Source organism: Physeter macrocephalus, chromosome 3 (genome assembly GCF_002837175.3).
Source record: "Physeter macrocephalus isolate SW-GA chromosome 3, ASM283717v5, whole genome shotgun sequence".
NCBI lineage: Eukaryota > Metazoa > Chordata > Mammalia > Artiodactyla > Physeteridae > Physeter > Physeter macrocephalus.
Window position 1 is genome coordinate 16,192,838 of NC_041216.1, and position 11,791 is coordinate 16,204,628.

Below are 11,791 nucleotides of genomic sequence, written 5' to 3' on the forward strand. Positions count from 1 at the left end.
GTGCCACCATGGAAGCCCATTTTTCATTCTATTTTAATGTCTATTTGGTCCCCCCATAAAACAGCACTTTAAAATTTGTTCAGCAACCATGCATTTTCTTCTGTCATGAATTTAAAGCAAATCAAGCACATATGCCACTGTAAAGTGGGGAGAAGTTAAATTTTGTTTTTATATATTATGCATATAATTTAAATAAAATAAATGTTGGGGAAATTTTGGAAATAATACACTTATTAAAAATAGTACATTTGATTTAGGGGGCTTCCCTGGTGGCGCAGTGGTTAAGAATCTGCCTACCGATGCAGGGGACACAGGTTCATGCCCTGGTCCGGGAAGATCTCACATGCCACAGAGCAACTCAGCCCGTGAGCCACAACTACTGAGCCCACGCACCTACAGCCTGCGCTCTGCAACAAGAAAAGCCACAGCAACGAGGAGCCCGCGTAACCCAACACAGAGTAGCCCCCGCCCGCCGCAACAAAGACCCAACCCAGCCAAAAATAAATAAATAAATAAATTTTTAAAAAATAGTACATTTGACTTAAAAACACTTCCTTTTTCATGGACCATAGAAAATTATGATATAGCCCAAATAATTCTCATGGGGGTTTGTAAGATTATATTTTACTGTGAAATGGTTCCTGAGTCAGGAGAGATGAGAGGTGGTCTAGTCCAACCATCTCATTCTATTTTATTTTGCTCTTTAAATTTTGGATATGATCCTTAAGTAGTCTGGCAGAGAAAATGCACACAAAAACAATAAACATAATAGCTAACGTTTATGAGGATTTATTAAGCGCCAGCCAGGCACTGTGTTATGCGTTTTCTACATGCCACCCACCCCATTCACTTCTCACAACCGCCCTGAGGGGAGATAATTTCATTATCCCCATTTTACAGATGAGGACACTGAGGCTCAGGATAGTGAGGTAATTTGCCCAAGAGCCCACAGATTTAATAAGGGGGCACAATCAGAACTCACAATTGTGACTCAAGCCTGCCTGTTAAACCTCTAACTATTCCCTTCTTATTCTGAGCTGATCCTTACCTGTTCACCACCTCTCTTCACAGAAGCAGGAGATAGAAATCCAGGTTACCTTGCAAGTAGGTATACTGAAGGAATCAGTATTGCTGGATCTGATCCCAAATCCTAGGCCAGAAATGGTAATGTGCTTTCCTCTTCACGGCCACGGAGGCCAGAAGCCAGACAGATCCCCAAACTCAGGTGAATTCATTCTATCACAAAAGGCTATCGTGGAGCTTGCTTGAGGGTCAGCTCCACAGATGTCTGGCCTCTCCTTATCTGTCCGTGGCCTGAGTGCCCACACTGGGTTTAATTTAGCATCAGCCACTGTCCAGCTATCCCTGTGACCCTCCAGCCACTCTGTCACCACTCACATCTTAGCGGCCTGCGGCCCTACGACCCAGCCTCTTTACTGAGGCCAGTTCCCTCAATTATACAACGGGAGTCATACCTCTTCCCTCATTGGCTTGTTGTGTGGAATACCTGAGTTAATGTGTAAAGGGCGTAGCATGGAGCCTGGCCCACAGTATACAGTAAGTGCTCATTCAGTGTCACTTTCTGTCTTTGTCATGAGCACTGGTGTGTTTCAAGAGCTGAGCCTCCAGGGCTTTGCGTATCATCACCCCACCACTCCCGCCTCCGCGTGGGGGCCAACAGCCCGAATTGTAAACGCCGCCCCCACTGCTGCAACCCTAGAAACAACCAGAATCAAGATTAGGGAGGCACCCCACCCTTTGGGATCTGGCCAAGCCAGGAAGAGGCAGAGCAGCCTGCAAGGAAACCACAGGGGATTCAGAGTACCCACCATGCGGTTAACCTTTTCCTACTCTCTGCTATTACAGAGGAGCCACCATGAAAAGTCCTCAGCATCCTTTAACGGCCTCTCTGCCCCGCCCCCGACCCCATTACAACGCTTTGCTTGTCCTACAGAGAGCACTTCATGGGCGGAGGGGGCTGACAAGCCACTTCTAGGTGTCATTTTAACAGTTTTAACAATGCTCCTAAACCCACCTGCTCCCCCCGCCATGCTTCCCATTGACTCCTGACCAAGCTTCCACCAGCAGCAAGTACCCCCAGGGTGAGGGGGAGCCAGAGACTCTTATCGGGCATTTACACTTTAATGACTGAGTTCCTAAAATTTTCTGTAGTAGGTTTTCTTTGAAAGAGGAGGATAGGGACTTCCCTGGTGGCACACTGGTTAAGAATCCGCCTGCCAATGCAGGGGACGCGGGTTTGATCCCTGGTCTGGGAAGATCCCACATGCCGCAGAGCAGCTAAGCCCTTGCGCCACAACTACTGAGCCCGCATGCTGCAACTACTGAAGCCTGCGCACCTAGAGCCCGTGGTCCGCAACAAGAGAAGCCACCTCAATGAGAAGCCCGCGCACCGCAACGAAGAGTAGCCCCCGCTCGCCTCAACTAGAGAAAGCCCGCTCACAGCAACGAAGACCCAACGCAGCCAAAAATAAATAAATAAATAAAATAAATTTATTTAAAAAACAAAAAAGAAAGAAAGAGAAGGAGGAGAAACAGCAAAACCATCCCCTATGATCAAACTATGGATATAGTCCACCTTCATTTTCTTATCATAAATCTTTTATGCAAAGCCCAGCAATCTAGCCTTTTTATCCCTCAATACAACACTGAATCTCTATATTGATACAATGGTTTCCAAAGTTTAGTGTGCATCAGAATAATCTAGAGAACTTGATGAAATGCTAGGTCCCCTCCAAGTATTTCTGATTCAGTATGTGTGGGGAATGATCAGAGAATCCACATCACCAACAAATGTATAAGTGAAGCTGATTCTGCTGGTACAGGCCATACTTTGAGAACCACTCACCAGTACATGATCCTCAAACTTGACTAAATGTTTGAATTAACTTGGGAGTTTTGTAGAATGCCAGCCTTCTCAGGCTAATTACATCAGAATATTTGGGGGTGAAACCCAGGCACAGGTATTTTTTAAAGTTCCCCAGATTGAGAACCACTATTCAAATAGGACACAGATGGTTTTCTTTTTGCTATCTTTAGGAAAGGATTTCTTAATCATACCTCCAAAGATATGGTTTGGATCTTCTAGGTTTGCCTTGGAGTCACTGCTTGGTGCATAGCAGGTTCTTCTTCACTTAAAGGTAGCTGAAGTTCTTAGTGAAGTAGAAGTTGATTTCCTTAACCTCTCTACTGTAATGAGTAATACTGACATCCATTCTTTGAAGCACATCTCTCATTTCACAATTTGCATACTGAGTTTTCCTATTTCTTACCAGATACTGACTGTTCAATTTGCTTATTTGTTTGTTGACTTTGCTAGTTCTTTCTCCTACACTAAACTCCAAGGCCGGCAGCTAATGGTGGTGCTGGAGGCCCTGGTTAGAGGAAATGGTTCAAGGAGGAAAGGAGGAAAAGGAGACCAGGGAAGAGACTGTTGCCCAGAGTGTGAGAAAGACCCCCGTCCCCCTCCATCCAGGCTGGCCTGCCTTCCGTGGACTGGGTCTGGCACCAGCTATAGCAGAGCAGCCTGGCTTTGGGTTCTGATTCTGCCACCTACAAGCTGTGTGACCCTGGGCAAATCCATTCAGCTGAACCTCACTTTCCTGATCTCTAAGATAGTGAGAATAAAACATTTCTATCTGCAAGGGCAGTTTGCAGGATAAAGGAGAGAGTGCAGGTAAAATGCCTCCTGTAGCACCTGCCACAAAGGAAGCACAGGAGACAGTGAAAAATTCATTTTCTTCATACGCTTTAACCACAACGACACATTATAACAGACTGAATGCAGAAGCAGAGCTGAGAATCCAGCTGCCTGACAATAAAGATATCTGCCCCCCAAAATTATTTTCATTAAAAACATGTTATTTCTATTAACATGTAACAGCTTTATTAAATATTGTTTCTAAGTTGTCAGTTTTAGTTTCTACCCAGTAGGTGTTGAAAGATGTAACCTGCAAAGGAAAGCCCTTTAGGATCTGGGTAACTTTTGAGATGGTAAAGGGGTGCTGAGCCCATGAAGTTTGAGAACTGCTGCTCCAGGCGTTCTCACTGTTAGCTCTTTTCCAACCTGACAAATCCCCGCACCCACTCCCCGCCTCTGCCCTGCCCCAGCCCCGCCCCAGCCCGCCCCAGTTGTGTGCAGTTAATTGCACAACTCACAAAATGGAAGGACCAAGTTGGAAGGGTTTTGAGATCTCATCTGGTGCAGATGGGCATTCTGAGAAGGGGACCGTTTTGCCTGAGGTTCCCAGGCATCAGTTCCACCCCAAATTGGACCTGGAATCCAGACTCCTATCTCCTTGACCCAGGGCTCTCCTCATGATTACAGGCTGTCGGGTACTGACTTCTTTACCGCGGCCTGGTTAGTAATCCATCAGGCTCCCAGGCATATTGTCAGCTTCCTGTTCACTCAGCTCCAAACGTCCTGACTGGAAACAGGATCTTCTCCCCCTGTTCACCCCCTCTCTCCTGCCTTTTGCCTTCCTCCTTGACCACGGCCCTGCCCTCACACCAGCCCAGGGGCTTAGCAGACATGGCATTGTCACTCTCATTTGTTGCCAACTAACAAAGAACTTGAGAAAGTGAGGAGAGGGACTTCCCTGGCAGTCCAGTGGTTAAGACTCTGCGCTTCCACTGCAGAGGGAGCGGGTTCCATCCCCGGTCAGGGAACCAAGATCCTGCGTGCCACGTGGCATAGCAAAAAAAAAAAAAAAAAAAAAAAAAATTTTTGAGGAGAAAGCTACAATATGTCTACATATTATATATACATATATAATCTGCCATCAGTGGCGGGCTAACTGTGTACCAGGCACTATACTAAGCATGATGCTATCCCAACTAGTCCTCATGCTTCACCACCAATGAAATGTGGACTATATGTCATTCCCATTTTACAGATGAGGAAACTGCGGGAAAGAAGTGAATGAAGTAAGTGACTTTATCCAAGGGCACAAAGCTAATACTTGGCTGAGCCAGGACTGGGAATCAGCCTGACTGGCAAATCCATGGGGATCAAGATTTCACCAGGCTGATGGGGACAGGACTAAAATCTACGCCAGCTAATAGTAGCAATGGAAGCATGACTGAGTGAAACTGGTCAGAAGAGGAAAAAGACAAAAAGAGAAAAGAGATGTGATTTGACCCTGGGACTAAAGACAAAAGATTGCCTGCGTCTGCCGTCACCTGGGCAGTGTCATGCTTTAGATCCTGTCCCTTTATCAACTTGACTTTGTCATAACACAAAGGCTCAAGTCCTGGCTTGGCCTGCCACTTGCTGTGAACTGGGGGCAAGTGACTTGCCCTCTCTAAACCCATTTGCTCAAGAAATGCTACCTGCTTCATATAATAGCCATGAGCCCTTCCCTGCTTTGCAGACTGTCAAGTATGATCTGAATGTGGGCCTTATGAGTCTATTCTCGGAAAGGGAAGTTGCTGGAGTATAAGGTAGTTGAAAAGAAGAAGAAGATATTTGAAAAGACTCAACAAAACTGTCCTGTGGGCAGATTTCAGGTTTGTTAATTTACCGTGTAATGGTTTGGAGGAGGTAAAGAATGTAAAGCAATAGGATGGGACCCTGGGTCTTCAGAGGAATGAACAAGAGCACAGGTTTCTGATTCCCCCAGCCAGTCTCTTAGCAACCGTGTACCCCAATTTCCACATTTATGAAATACTGAAAATAATGATAAGATCAGGTTTAAATGAGATACTGAAGAGAAAGTGCTAGTGCGATGCCAAGTACCCATCACCACTATCCTCCAGTCTTCTTTTCAGATGGCAGTATGGAGGCAACAGAGAGGAAGTGACTTCTCCATAGAATTAACGAGTGCCAGAGCCAGGTTCAAACCCTGAGTATCTGCTTCCTAACTTGGGACGCTTTTCTTTCTACTACATCTCACACACGCTCTGTCGTTCAATCAGGCGGCCAAGCTACTGCTTAATTGTTTTAAATAATTATTTCATCTGCACATCAACCATGCTATTATTACAGGGAAAATATTTTTGCAACTCAGAAGTAAACTTGCGAACAGTTAAAAAAAAAGAATTCAGGTATTAATTTCCCCAGTTACAGATGAAGAAACTGAGGCTCAGAGAGTTTGAGTAACTTGTCCCTAGGTCACACAGCCCATCAGTGGCAGAGCTGGGATTTGAACCCTGCAATGCTTCATTCCGAAGGTGTGGCATTTAACCGTCGCTACAGTGGAAAGAGGATTCAGGCATCATTTAGCTCAATTCCTCCTGGGAGAGAGGCTGGAGATGATACAGATTAATGAGGAAGGAAGGTCCAGGGAGAATGAGTGTCCAGAGAGCAGGTGGTGACCCCACAGACCCCTGGTCAGGAATGATGAATGGTGAGTAGACAGCAGACTTGGGACAAAATCCTTTAGCCCCACAAGGCAGATTCATGGGGACTGGGTTTCTTTGACGACCAATAGACATTTGAGAAAGGAATTGTAGAGGAGACCTCAATGATGATCTTTTGCCCCAATTCTGTAAAATACAAACTCTTTCCTAAAAGGACTGAAGGTGACCTATGTTATGAATTAGGGCAGTGGAAATAAAAGTGAAGCGCTAGAGAGACTTCTCTGGTGGTCCAGTGGCTAAGACTGCACGCTCCCAGTGCAGGGGGCCTGTGTTCGATTCCTTGTCAGGGAACTAGATCCCACATGCCGCAACTAAAGATCCCACATGCCGCAACTAAAGATTCCGCATGCGGCAACGAGATCCCGAGTGCCAAAACTAAGATCCGAAACAGCCAAATAAATATAGATATATATATTTTTTTAATTAAAAAAAAGAAAAAGAAAAACACTAGAAACTACTAAAAGGAGCAATAAGTGAATGAGGAACCAACCTTGAATGACCCAGCACTGCTGGCTTGTACTGCATTTAGCTCTGAGCTTCCTGGCAGCTGAGGGAAAAGGAAACACGAAAGTTTGTCTGAAGAAACCTGCTTTTTTCCTAATAGACATTTTTTCATTCATTTATTCAATAAGTTGATTTGAAGATATTTAAGAGCCTACTTTTTGCCAGGCCCTGTGCCCAAAGGGCTGGAAATCCAGGAGGAAAGTACTAGAGAAATCAGTTTGGGAAATAACCCCTTTGGCAGCCCTTTGCATCTCTCCTCTAAAGCAATTTCTATACTCTGCCTCACATCGATAACCTTCTCCTGCGACTCATATCACTGGAGAAATTTTAAGTTCCTTCTTCCACATGCTGGCCCACCTCTCCTGCCAAATCCATTTTAGGAATGACTATCCTGGTGCTCTGTTTATAAGGTTAAGGAGCCTGGACAGTTGCCAACCTTCTAGTTAACTCTCTGCTTTTGACCTGCTGCTTGTGGTTTCCGCCTCTTTCCGGAAGTCTGGATGTGTGGGCCAGGAACACTATGGTGAGAAGCTTACAGTGAGGCTTAGGGCGTGGGAGGACTGGGACAGATGGACAATGTCTGCCATGACTTGGGAATGGGGAGTGGTGGCTTGGAGGCCATCAAATTGCCTTGCTTATGTGAGCTGAGTTCCATCTCCATAGGGCTGCTTAGCTTAGCTCGGGCCCTTCATCAAAAGATCTCCACCAAGAGTCTACTGTGGGCTCTTTTTGGTGTGAGGGGGAGTAGAACACAAAGATGCCACCACTCCCTGACCCAGATTCTATGCTCAAAATTAGAAGCTCACAGTCCAGGGAGCAATATGAGGAAAAGACACAAATAATGGAAGGTAGACAGTGATCCATGCATTAGGACTCAATGAGTTTCATCCTCGTAGACAGGTAAGGAGAAACCAGAGAATGCTTCCTGGAGGAGGTGGCTTTTGATATAGGGCCTGAAAAGCTAAATAAGATTTGGGCAAAGGAACATAGCCCACAGCCCAAAACTCCAGAAAACTTTCTTGCAACTGCAACCAAGTGCTACCAAGCACGGAGGGGAACTAGGAGAAGAAAGATGGAAGGAAGGCCCCACGACACCCTTCCTATGGCTGAACATAGATAGCATCAAGAGCCCTGCTGAGAAGCAAGTCAAGAGCCTCAACTTGGTCTATTACTAATGGATCATTCATGCAGGTCAAACACTTTTTTTTGTTTTTGTTTTTGTTTTGTTTTTGTTTTTGTTTTGCTGTACACGGGCCTCTCACTGCCGTGGCCTCTCCCATTGCGGAGCACAGGCTCCGGATGCGCAGGCTCAGCGGCCATGGCTCACAGGCCCAGCCGCTCCGCGGCATGTGGGATCTTCCCGGACCGGGGCACGAACCCGTGTCCCCTGCATCGGCAGGCGGACTCTCAACCACTGCGCCACCAGGGAAGCCCTGTTTTTGTTTTTTTAATGTGATGGTCTGGACTTCATGGTAGTAAAGTGTCCACTGAGGATGAGTGAAGAGCTTTCTATATGCCTAAGTTCTCAGACGACAGTTGGACAAGACAAGCACAGAATCCTGTAAGAATCCTATAAACTAATTCTACTGAGTATGTCCTGCCATTCATTAGACACATACTGTAAGCCACCATTCATTTCAAAAATTTCTATCACTTGATTGCACAGCAGTGTGATATGGGTAGTATCCCTCCTAGTTTACAGATGAATGAAACAGAGGCTCAGATAGGTGAAGTAACTTGCCCAAGATCACACAGCCCACAAGGGACAGAGCTGGATTTGAATCCAGGGCTGGTTGAATCCAGGGAGGTCTGGTTGCCAAGCCTGTGACATTGTGATCCAACACGGTGAGTTTCCCAGAGAAGACCTAAGAAGTGACCCAGGCAACCCACTTGCTTTAAAGGTGAGTAAAGAAAGACCCAGACAGGAGAAAGGACCTGCCCAAAGTCACTCAGTGGCAGAACAGGGACCGGAACCCAGGCCTCCCCACTCCCAGTAAGAGATAAATATCATGGCTCCCGGCCTCCAGCCTCAGCTTCTCACTGCACTTGTAGCGGCCACAATCAAAGGGCCAGCTCCTTCTCACTCACACAAGGTCCCCAGTGCCTTTGGGCTTTCAACACAGCAGTACAGAGGGGCCAGCTGTGACCATGGCATGCTTTCACTTCACACTTTCAGTTCGGGTCAGTAAAACCCCCAGGCACACCTTTTCCTGAGCAGCTTCCGGGCACTCACTGCGACCTTCGCAGACACTCAGCAGGAGCCAGGGCTCCAGGTCCTGGACACCCACTGCAGCATGGGCATGCACTCTGGGGAAAGAGTGTCATGTAGTTTGGGGGTTTGGCATTTTTCTAAGGTGGGAAAAGCACTTGGTTGTTTGTTTCTCTTTTAATACTACATTTGTACGATGTCAAGTCACAAAATGTTTTTGCACGCATCAGTGGTTCCTAATATTTGGAACTCCACTGACCCGCTGATTTTTTTTAAAAAATGAACCCTTTCCTCCTAACAAACGCACAGACATGAAGTCTTACCTACACTTTGAAAGGAGTGGTACCCCATCACAGCCTCCCCATGGACCTGGTTAAAGAGCCATGGGGGAGATTGCCAGCCAATTTGGTTTTCCCAAGGAGAATCAGACAGGTCTTGTCATTGTCATTTTACAATGAGAAGAGGGGCTCAGAAAGCTGAAGGGACTTGCCCAAAGTCACACGACAAGCCATGCAGAGGTGGAACTGGAACAGTTGTGTAGCACAGCAAGCACTGAGTCTCTCTCTGCGCCGGGCATTCAGACCAGTCCTTGCCCGGGAGGAAGGCTCATCTAGAAGCCAGAAGCTCTGACTCCAAAAGGGATTTCTATCTGCTCAGAGGAAAGGCAGACAGGGAGCTGGGTTTCCTGTTGCTCTGTGCATCCTGTTGTCGGATGTTTTCTTGTTAGGACCTCCATCCAAGTGCCTGTATTTCCTGGCCTTAATTTGGACAATAACCATAGGTTGGTGGCCACGCCAGGCCTGGGTGAAGCACAAATACCAGCCACCACCACCCCGGCATCCCTCTTCTAGGCTGGACTCTGCGTGGGGTAAGCCATCCTCTGATGGTGGGGGGCTGTTTTCTAAGGGAAATATGGCAAGAGAGTTGGAGGGGGATGGGACTGGGGCTGCAGGGGTGCAGGGAGGAAGCTTCCAGAAGTGGGAGGGTGGATATGGGATCTGAGAAAGGCTTACACTGTCTCTTATTCATGTCCAGGGCTGAGAACTCGGCTGGCACCATTTCCTGTCTCACTCTGGGGTGGCCTTGGCAACATTCAGCAAAGGGCATCCATCTCAGGGAAACACCCCTTTTCAGCTTTTCGAAATAGGGTCACTTATATGCTTACAGCACGAGGGTTTCGATTGTGGTTTGGGGGATGTGAAATCTAGTTCCAGCTCTGCTGCTGATTTGTTGGGTGATCTTAGAAAATTACATCCCCACCCTTAGACTGTTTCCTTGATGGTAAAATGACAGAGGTGGATTAGATGAGAGGTTTTCAATCTGTTCCTTGGAGCCTGAGGGCTCCACAGAGGAATCTGGGCTGCCTGGAAGAGAGGACATAGGTGACATGAATTCAGATTTTTACCTGATTTATGAATAGGTGTTCCATTGATGGTAAAAAGCATTCTGCTCCCTTAAAATTTAAAAAACACTGGATTATAAGAGCTGCCACTTATTAAGCTCATATAATGCTCCAGGCACATTACTGTCAACAACCTCACTAAGCAGTTTGAATTATCCCATTTGAAGATGCTCCTAATAATAATAATAATAACAATAATAAGCACTTCCATATGTTATATTAATTTACTGAAATCCTCACAAAAACCCATTTTACAGATGAGAAATGGGAAAACAGAGGCATTAGGTATCTTGAACAAGGTCACCAGGCTAGGATTTGAACCTACCCTATGTGCTCCCCTCCCGCTAACACTCTTACTTGGGATCTACACATTGGCAACAGCCCCTTTCCGTCCAAATGGGTTTCATTCATTAAGCAGTTTTTGTTTGTTTGGGCCCCCGCTGCGGCTTGTGGGATCTTAGTTCCCCAACCAGGGATCGAACCTGGGCCCTCAGTAGTGAAAACGCAGAGTCCTAGCCACTGGAATTCCCCATTAAGCAGTTTTTTAGCACCGACTAGGTAGCAGGCATTGCGCAAGGCACAGAAGACCCAGAAATAATGAAGGCTCAGTCCCTGACCTTGACAAGCTGTGTGCCCTCCTCCAAGTAGTTTAACGTCTCTGAGCCTCCATTATCTATGAAATAACAATAACCACAATTCCTATATCAGAGATTGTGTGGATTACTTTAGACTGTGGCTGAGAAAAAATATTTTGTAGAAGTTAAATTGCATACAAATGTTGGTTGGTGCAGTTATCAACTTGGTTGGAGAAAAGACTAATTAGAACTGGTTATAATATATACAGAGTAAGTCTAGGAACTTGGTGTGTGACTGCGGGGTTGTGGAAGCTTTCACTGGTTGAAAGACGAGTCCAGAAAAAAGATGAGCCAGGGAGAGGAACCCCTGGGGCAAAGGTGCAAGAAAGCAGAACTATCTGAGGAATGGTGAGGCAACCAGTTGAGCCCAACTGGGGCTGCCTACAGCAGCTGCAAAGGAATACTTCTGACCTTGCGGTCACCAGACAGTACAGCACGTCGGGGTGGGCTAGCGCTGTCCCATGAGCCCCTTGTCATTTAAAATGTTCTAGTAGCCACAATAAAAAATAAATAAATAATGGGATGGGGGGGTTGGAGGGAGATGCAAGAGGGAGGAGATATGGGGATATATGTATATGTATAGCTGATTCACTTTGTTATAAAGCAGAAACTAACACACCATTGTAAAGCAATTATACCCCAATAAAGATGTTAAAAAAAAAT